We start from the raw sequence: 9,738 nt of genomic DNA, 5'->3' as shown, positions 1-9,738 counted from the left end.
AAGAACACAATATAAAAATAATAAAATCCAAAAAAAAACCTTTTTTTTGTCTTACAATAAAATAATATAAATATGTTTGAAACAAGAAATTATTGTGAAGAAATATAACAATAATAATATCATTACATACGAGTATACCTATATAAAAATATATTATAAATGATGTACAATACATTCTGACAAAAATAAATATTAAAATAAAAAATTAAATATTAAATAAATATAACAAAACCAAATGTAAAAAACTAATAATAATTTTATATACCTATATGAAGATATTAGCTTTGAATGAAAAGAAAAATAATTACAAAGTATCATTTCTACAAATCGTATTAAAATATAACTTTTCACAATTAAATATATATTATATAATATATATTTAAAAATATATATATTTTATTAAACTGCCTTTATATTTTGCATATGAAAGCTGCAGCTCTCTAATTGCTTCTTTATATTTTTCTTTTCAATTAGCTATACCTAATTAACTGTAAATATTGATTACAAAAATACCTCCTCCCCACTTTTTATGCGTGCACACATAAAATCAAAAACAAAATAAATAAATATTTATGGAAGCAAATATTAATATGTACACCAAGCATATTGGCTTACAGTTCTATAACTATAACTTACATAGATATATATATTTTGCATAGATCAAGTTAACATGAAGCAGTCCCTTGTAAAACGAGACTATCAACTAAACGCAACTAACAACAGTATCTATATACTTAGTTCTAGAAAAATTAAATAATTATTGCGAATCACTGCTATATTTGTGCATATTTACTATAAAAAAATATATATATGTATAAGCAATAGCAATAATTATATTAAAAAATTAACAATAATATTAAAATAAAAACTAGAATTATAAATATACAAAAATATTAATATAATTATAGCCATAATTATTATATGTATGATTTTATAGATATAATATTAATAACTCGATAATTATTTTTAAAATAGTTAAATACACCAACACTAAGTATTTAAAAACGGTGTTGTTACTTTGCACTTCCGACTTTTTGAATTTGAATAATATGCGTTAAGTGATTCGAGAATAATTCGAAATATCAAAATTACCGAAATAAAATAATCGCATGTAAAACATTTTAACAAAATATGTATACATATATACAATACGAATAAAATATAGTAATAGAAAATATATATTTTACAGTTCATTTTATTTAAAAATATGATCGTGGCTTCCACTCATAATTTGATCAACATCACTGCACAACCTACCCAAACAAGAGAGATTGTAAAGAGATTATGATATGAAATGCGACTTTTTCGTTCTTCGAAATTCCAAAATCGAAACATCTTCAAGGTTCGAAATTTTTGTACAAATTTATTAAATTTTAAAGATTTTGTATCGATTTTTTAAATATGAGTGCCGTTATAAAAATACGTCTTCATAAAAAATTGGTTTGGCCCAATATCCTAAAAAAGATCGCCTTTTGGTATATTCTTTAATAATAGAAAATTACTACTCAAAATAAGTTTTAAGCAAATAACTTCAACTTTACCATACTACTTAAAAAGATAATGTACATATGTATATATATACAGATGCGTTGTCTTTTTGAGAGCCATGTTTGCGAAATTGCTTTATTTTCAGTTCATTAATCGCTGAACATATTAGACGAACAAGTTAGGTATGTGACCACCTCCACTGAGTGAGGATAGGGAGTTCTAGCCTAGTTTAGCCGAAACAATACCTAATCTAAAAAGACATTTTCTAAAAGCGGTCCCTTGGAACGATATCCCCAAAAAAAATCACAAAAGTGAAAATATTGATGATAATTGGCTTAGGAAGTAGTCCATCGAATCTTCATCGCCATTATTTGGCAAAATTTGATGATGATTTGTAAAAAATAATTTAATTAACATTTGAATTAAATATTTTTTTTTTATATTGTAATTCCAAGTACGGGATTAAAAGGTAAAAAAATGTTTATCCCAACTAATGAAAGAGAAAAATGTTAATCCCAAGCATATAATTATGAATTAAAAACGAAATTGTTTTAGAATTATCATTGTTTCGCGTTTGCGTATTTCATTCAAATTAATAAATTTAATTTTCAGTGTTTAATCATAAACATATTGGATTGAAAATTAGATTTTTAATTCCCTACATCGGCTTAAAAAATTAAAATTTAGTTTTTAATCCAATTAAAGTTTAGTTTTTAATCCAACAGTTTTGGATTAAAAAGTTCGTAACCCTGGTTGCCATCGATGATGGTGTAGCAATCTTCCAACTTTTCGTTAATTATTATATTCTTCAAACAAGGCAAGAAAGAGTCTCTGGATACCAGATCCGGGGAATACGGTATATTTGAAAAAAATTTCCCTTCAGCTGTAGATTTTTCATTCCCTTTTTGTGACGCCCTCTTATAGATGCAATTCGAACTATTTAGTCTGCCTGCTGTTAAGAAATAAGCATTAAGGTGTTTTTTTATTACCCCTAAGTATTATTTTCCCAGATAGACTGGCGAATAAACAGTCTGGCACTAATGAATTTTATATTTCTTTATTCTGTTCATTTCTGTTTGATAAATATAACCTTATTGTTTAATATGTACCTTTGCATAGTTTACAAATTTTAATACCCTTGTCACACACATACATATGTAACTGTCTTATATGAAACGATGCTTATTAGCTGACCTGTGTAATTGTTTATTTCCATCAGCTCAGTTGTAATCGCTATCGATCGCTTGCAAATGATGTGCTAGATATTCTCAATGAAGCTTTGAAGGTCGCTAACAACTTCACTCGAAGCAAAGCGTATAATCAAAACAAAACAAAAACTACTATAACAATTATTATGCGCTTTTACATTGGGACTCAAAAAAGTCTCAAACCAGTTTATTGTGGGCGAGGGGACGACGAGGAAAGACGAAAGGGACCGTGCCACTTGTGTTCGGGTGGCACGCTTTGTGTTCTTGTTCGTAACAGCTCGCTGCTACCCTTTTCAGCATTCCTTTTCACTTTCAAATCCTTTGAATGGTTGCAAGAGCGCTCGGTTTCAAATGAATTCGATCGCAAATTTGAATTCTGTTATCTATTTTTTGTATGTAATATGCAAATATGTATGCATAGAATAATAGAAATATTTTCAAAAATTGTAAATAAGGAGAAAATTAAGATATAGATTATGGAGTAGAGAAATTATGAATTTTTAATACGGAGTAAAGAAATTATGAGTTTTTAATACTTAAAGATTAGAAAATTCCTATTATAAATTTGGCCTTGAAAATATTAGTAGCGGATATTCAATACATTCTTGTGGATTAGGGAATTCCCGTCTTTAGTATTTCTTTGAAACTATTTAGCGGGTAGGTACTTGTATTATGCATATTGTTCTACCATATTCATGGTAATTCATTGCAAGCAAAATGTGTGACCATCATCTCAACATACAAATGAAATACGCAGCACGCAGTGTTGCGCAGTCGAACCGCACAAGTATTTACGAAAATTTTGTGAATAGGAATGCAGAAAAACTAGACTCGAGTTGCAGGACTCTTTTTGACCGTGTGAATGAACAGAGCGACACCAAAAGAAAATTTGAAAAAAATGAGACTCTTTTGAGTCCCAATGTAAAAGCACACTTACAATGGCACTGCAGCAATTCAAAGTAAATGAAATTGAAAAAAGCAGCAACCACAACTGAAACAACACTGCACAGCAGCAGCAGCGCTGACAACCTACTAATAACAACGCCAACAATGTGCAATTATACTTGTACAAATAAATAAAGCAAGAAATAGCCAAGTAAACAATTTGCAATACTCCGAGTTGGCAAAATTACTCCAAACTCAATGACAACAACAACAATAAAGCGAGTGCAATTGCAGTAAACACAAAGTTGACAACTAATAACAACAACACGCCATGCTTGTCTGTTTGTATCTACAACAAAAAATGTTTGTAAACTGTGAGTTCTTTTCAGCTTAAGAGCTACTGTTGTTGTTGCGGCTGTTGGTTTTACTAGTTGTACATAACTTAAGCATTTTTTTGCTTTTTTTCCTGTAAATCTGAATTGCTGTCACTGCAATGTTGTTTCTAGTTTGTTGTTGTTATTTTTATGACATTTAACGATTTTTACTCCTTCCAAGGCGCAGCCATATCGCAAATCTTTTCAATGCTTGCGTGTAATCTTCACTTACTTATTAGTTTTTATTTTATTGATCGTTTTTAGTTTTCGTAATTGCTGTCATCAGACTTAGGTGTCTGAGGTTTTGCCACAAATGGAATGCACTTCACAATAGATTAGGGGTTCAAATGTTTTTGAAGACAGCGCTTTATTTCTGAACAAAAGGAGTTTAGGACCAGCAATTTCCTAACTTTAACATTAATAGTAGGAGTTATCAAGATTATACAATTTTTAACCAGCAAAATCATTCGCCATAGACAAGAACAGGCTACCAGACTATAAGGTAGATGCATAGAGGAATACAATTCCTCTCCTACTGGTCAAAGCTGGGCGCCTATGAGTGATTGCTTCAGTTTTTATTTTATTGATCGTTTTTAGTTTTCGTAATTGCTGTCATCAGACTTAGGTGTCTGAGGTTTTGCCACAAATGGAATGCACTTCACAATAGATTAGGGGTTCAAATGTTTTTGAAGACAGCGCTTTATTTCTGAACAAAAGGAGTTTAGGACCAGCAATTTCCTAACTTTAACATTAATAGTAGGAGTTATCAAGATTATACAATTTTTAACCAGCAAAATCATTCGCCATAGACAAGAACAGGCTACCAGACTATAAGGTAGATGCATAGAGGAATACAATTCCTCTCCTACTGGTCAAAGCTGGGCGCCTATGAGTGATTGCTTCAGTCGGATGGTCCAATTGTCGACGAATTAAAAGTATGGTCGAAGGAAAACAGCTCATAGTAGATCATTCCCAGCCAATCCCACAAAATATATAGAAAATTCTTCCTGACAATCAATCCTGGCTTGGCCACCGTTTGCACGAGTCACCACGATTCAACGACGATCGTTTTCGCGTGACGGGGTCGTAAGTAACGGACTTTTTATAAGCAGTAATCATCCACTTCAAAAGTAGATCAATTTTGTTGCGATTCAGCAGCTATTGACAGATGGAAATGCGTCCGGCCTCATTTAAATGGTTTAAATGCATTTGTGCAAGATTTAGCTATTGGGCAATCTAAAGAGCGCTTACATGACGGTCGGATTTGATTCAGTACGATACGAAAAAACAAAAAATTTTGTAATTGCTCTCATATGTAAATATTTTTCACCACAGAACAGAGTGAATTACGATTTGAAGACGGCTAATATTATGATAATTTTTCTTTTAATATACATATATTCATTGTAACAATTTTTTAATTAAGAATAAGATTATTATTAAGGTATTCTAGGGGCCCGATTTTCGAGCGTTTTAGCAATTGATAAAAAAACTTATTTTCTATTCCATTTTTTATCACAAAAAAAGTACTGAAAACAAGAAATAATGTTTACCTCGGTTGCACCGAGGCCTTAACACCCTTCACAAAAAAAACTTTTCATACAAGGACGTTATTTTCATCGTTCAGTTAGTATGCCAGCTATAGCTACAGTGGACAATATCGGCGATTCCGACAAATGAGCAGTTTCTTGGAAAGAAAAGGACTTGTTCAGATCGATATCTCAAATACTGAGGAACTAGTTCGTGTATAAACAAATGGATAGACCGACTCAGCTCGATTTATATATATTTTATACAGTATCCGTTTTGGATGATACAAACTTCGTGACAAAATTGATATACCCTGTACAAGGTCCAAAAATAATAAATTTTAATTTTATGTAATTTTTAAAGGTATAAACTATCAAAATATGAAAAACAAGAAACAAAAATCAATATTTTCAAAAATTTCACATTACGTGTGCCACTTAAAATGAGTTATAACCGTAATTTGAATTTGTTAACAAAATTTTATGCAATTACGGTATTTTTGAATATCTAAACAACCGAAATATGAGAAAATTGGATTTTTCAAATTTCTGGACTAGAATACACCCTCAAAACAATTTTTTACAGCTGTCGCCACGGCTACCTAAACAATGCACGACTGTTTCGTCTTTTTCAGATACAATCAACTTAGCAAAAGATGCACATAAGTATTCAAGAAGTTTGTGGAAGCTCTTGCAGCTGCTGCAAGCAGTGTCAATGTCTAATATCATTTAATTTTGTTTTTCACTTTTATGTTTTATATATTCTTTTTTTTGTTTTTGTAATTGCTTTGAGGTTCCGTTTGACATTCAAGGAATACTGATAGCTGCTTAGTTGTCTCTTTATTTTTGGTAACTTGAGGTGTGGTGGTACATCTTCAACGTCAATGGCAAATAAACGAAAACCAATATTTTCTTGTATTTATGTATATATGTACTTATGTATATACATATATGTGTAGTTGCAAGCGTCCGTTGCCGTTGGCCATAATATACGTAATTAAATATTTACAAAGTATGCAAAAGAAAATATCATCGCATTGTACTCATTATACAACACAATCACAAGCTAAAGCTGGCAGCACTAAAGCTGAGGCTGAGAATGCTTGCTGCCGCAGCAGAGGTGAGGCGTGAACCCATCACTAACCGCAATTCGACGTCAAAGTCGACAACACTTGTCAGGTGAGTTCAACGATATTGATTTCTTATATTAGCCATTAAAATGCTGACAGGCACACACACACACACAAACATATACATAAATTTAGGTGCATATATGTATAAGCATGGTTGTGGACCTTTATCAGCGCCGACGGCGCATAAAATTGAATTGTTGCACGTCACTTTCACTCTTTTGCTTTAGCAATGCCGCCACATCGTTCATACCGGTTCACCTGTGTCCCAAAATATATAAAAAAACAAAAAAAATAGGGGCCAATCGAATAATCGCCCAACTTATCGGCCCATCAACATCACTCAGTATACGCCTGCTGTCTGCCCTATCCTGCGCTGCTCGCCACTCGCTTCTCGTTTCTTCTGGCACTTTCCCGCTTGCTTCCGTCACCCATTTCCCATTGTTATGAGCTCGTGTTTAATGTAGCCGGCAAAAATTTTTCGAATTCTTTAACATAAAGTTTTATATAATTTTTGTTGTTGCGGCTTTTTCCTCGCTTTTACGCTTTTAATTTGATTTTATATGCAAGCATACTATTGTAGGTACATATGTGTGTGTAGCTGTGTGCAGCATCAATGTTTACGTAATGCACTGCAAAGTCGTTTCCAATTTTTTTTATTGACAACAACCAGTTTATTGAGCCCCACAGGTGCTGGCAGATAACATAATAAATACCAACATATGTACATATGTAATCACAGCATATTGTTGTAATACATACGTGAGAACCTTCGTCCATTCAATTGCACTTTAATTATAATATTTGCGCATACTTGTATGGACACATATATTATACGTGTGTTTTTTCTTCAGCACTGTCAGGTTGGCGTAAACGCCTGTTACACAAAAGACTTAAGCAACGAACTTGCAAATTTTTTATTAGCGCAGGTGGGCAATTACATATTACATTTTATATTGGGTGCGCACAATGGCGGCGCGTTGCAAAGCATACAGTGGTTGTTATTGTTTCTTTAGTGAAGCTCGCATTGTGTGCGTAATGTAATAGTTGGGAGTTTTTTTAATTAAAGGCAGCATTGATGTATTTTTCATGCTGATAATAGAAATTCATTACCACGTGTAATCTGCGGATAATGATCTTTTGCATGTGTTGAATAATTTCGTTTTCTATTGAAGACATAATCTGCAATCCCGTCTGAATCCCAAAACTTCGGGACTGTGGCTTCGGGATACCGAAATACTAAAATATTATTTTTTCAATATTGATTACTGTTGTTTTTGTTATGAGAGCTACGCAACACTGGTAAATAATAACATTTAGTTTTTAAGAAACGCCTTTAATTAAGCTTTCAGCTAACTCCTGTGCTATTCACACAAGTCTATCATCTCTAACTAAACCGAATTCAGTTAGAAGTATTACTTTGTGTAGTTGTCTAAATCTATTTATTCACGTAGCTCTACATTCACAAAAAAATATTGCCTAATTTTCGTTTGCTACATTTCGAGGCAGCATTTCTGTCCAATTTATAGAAAACGAAAAATATTTTTAAAGTTAAAATCATAGGGACCACTGCCCTAATAGGAAACAACTATTGAGATTGGAACAATTTCGTATCGCAATGTTATTAGGGAAATCTTGAAAACTTCTCAAAATCGAGCTCAGATGTTTTGATATGTTTCACAAATATAAATAAAAATATATCCATTGGCTAATCATCAAATTTTCAATGCCAAAAGCCCCAGTCACTTTTACCCAATAAAATTTAAATTCAAAACAAATACTCTGCACAGCTCTATAAAAGCTCCGCGTGGCCTCTTATTTACCTGAATGACAGCAATCAGAGCTCTTGCATCGATCATTTACTAAATAAATTTTCAAAATAAAAACAAATCTTAATTTGATCGCATATGAGCTTCCGGCTCGTCTTTGACTAATGCGCATAAAAACAAAGAAATTCTAAGCCACACACACACGCATGCACACACATTCATAACATCATAAAACAAAAACGGAATACTTCAATAAATTTAAAAACACAAACTCGTATTGAATACGCAACTTCAGAGTAAACGAGTCGCTTATGCTAATCAAAGAAAAGAGAAACAAAAACAACAAAAAATAAAAACCGAAATTTCTCATAATGATAAAAGTCGTTTTAAAAGTAGAAAGATGCGCGTGCAGCGTTATTGGCTTAAATTTGAATAAGTCTCAAAAGTGGTGTGTTCCGAGTAATTTCATGTTTTTCAAAATCCGATTGCTGCTTTACAGTTTTCAGGTGAAGGACATTCTGAGTAAAATAAAATTACCTAACACATATTTTTTTCAATGAGAGATACTTAATTTTAATTTGGTGTTTATATTTTATTAACCTGTAAGTACCGGGATCTAGAGGTATGGATTTCTATTACTGCTCCTTATTTTTAGAAATATGGTACAAACGAAGGTAAGTAAGTAAGGTAGAGTCAACTCTCAGCGAAATTTCGTGGATTTTACCGTGAAGAGTTGAAGTGATCGAAAAAAAATTTAAATATTAGTCCTCATTCATTTTACCTTTTCTAATCTAGCGGAGACCTAATTGTTTATTTTCTTAGTTAAGAAAAAGTAATCAAGAAAATTTTTGTTCGACTCACCGACTCGGCAAGCGAGTTTCGAGAAAACCCCTTTAAAGTTAGGAAAACGATTACACGAAGCTAAAGAATTTTTGCAAATAAACTCCTATCTCCAAAACAATTTGCTGAATGATCTTCAAAGTTTCGGAGAATAACCTCAAATACATGTAAATTGGATATATATGCAAAAGCAAAAATCGATTTTTTTGAAATTCACAAGTGGATATAACCCTTTAAAGTAGACTTTAGGATCCAAAAACATTATTCAATTGGGAGAACCGTGAAAAAAATTCACTACCTAATTCTCTTTAAAGTCGAAGCGTTCGGACAAAAATGGGCATTTTGTACATTCATTTCCATATAAAGAGTTGATACCATAAACAAAACTTCAAGACTCATTATTTGGTGTTCTATATAAAGACTTCATTATAATAAATTTGCAAGGCTATGGCAGTGAAAATGAGTACAACTACTGAGTATAGGTTCAAGCAGACGAAACTTCAGTGATTTTATAG

The sequence above is a fragment of the Bactrocera oleae genome, chromosome 5 (assembly GCF_042242935.1).
Source record: "Bactrocera oleae isolate idBacOlea1 chromosome 5, idBacOlea1, whole genome shotgun sequence".
Lineage (NCBI taxonomy): Eukaryota > Metazoa > Arthropoda > Insecta > Diptera > Tephritidae > Bactrocera > Bactrocera oleae.
This window is presented reverse-complemented; position numbering follows the sequence as displayed.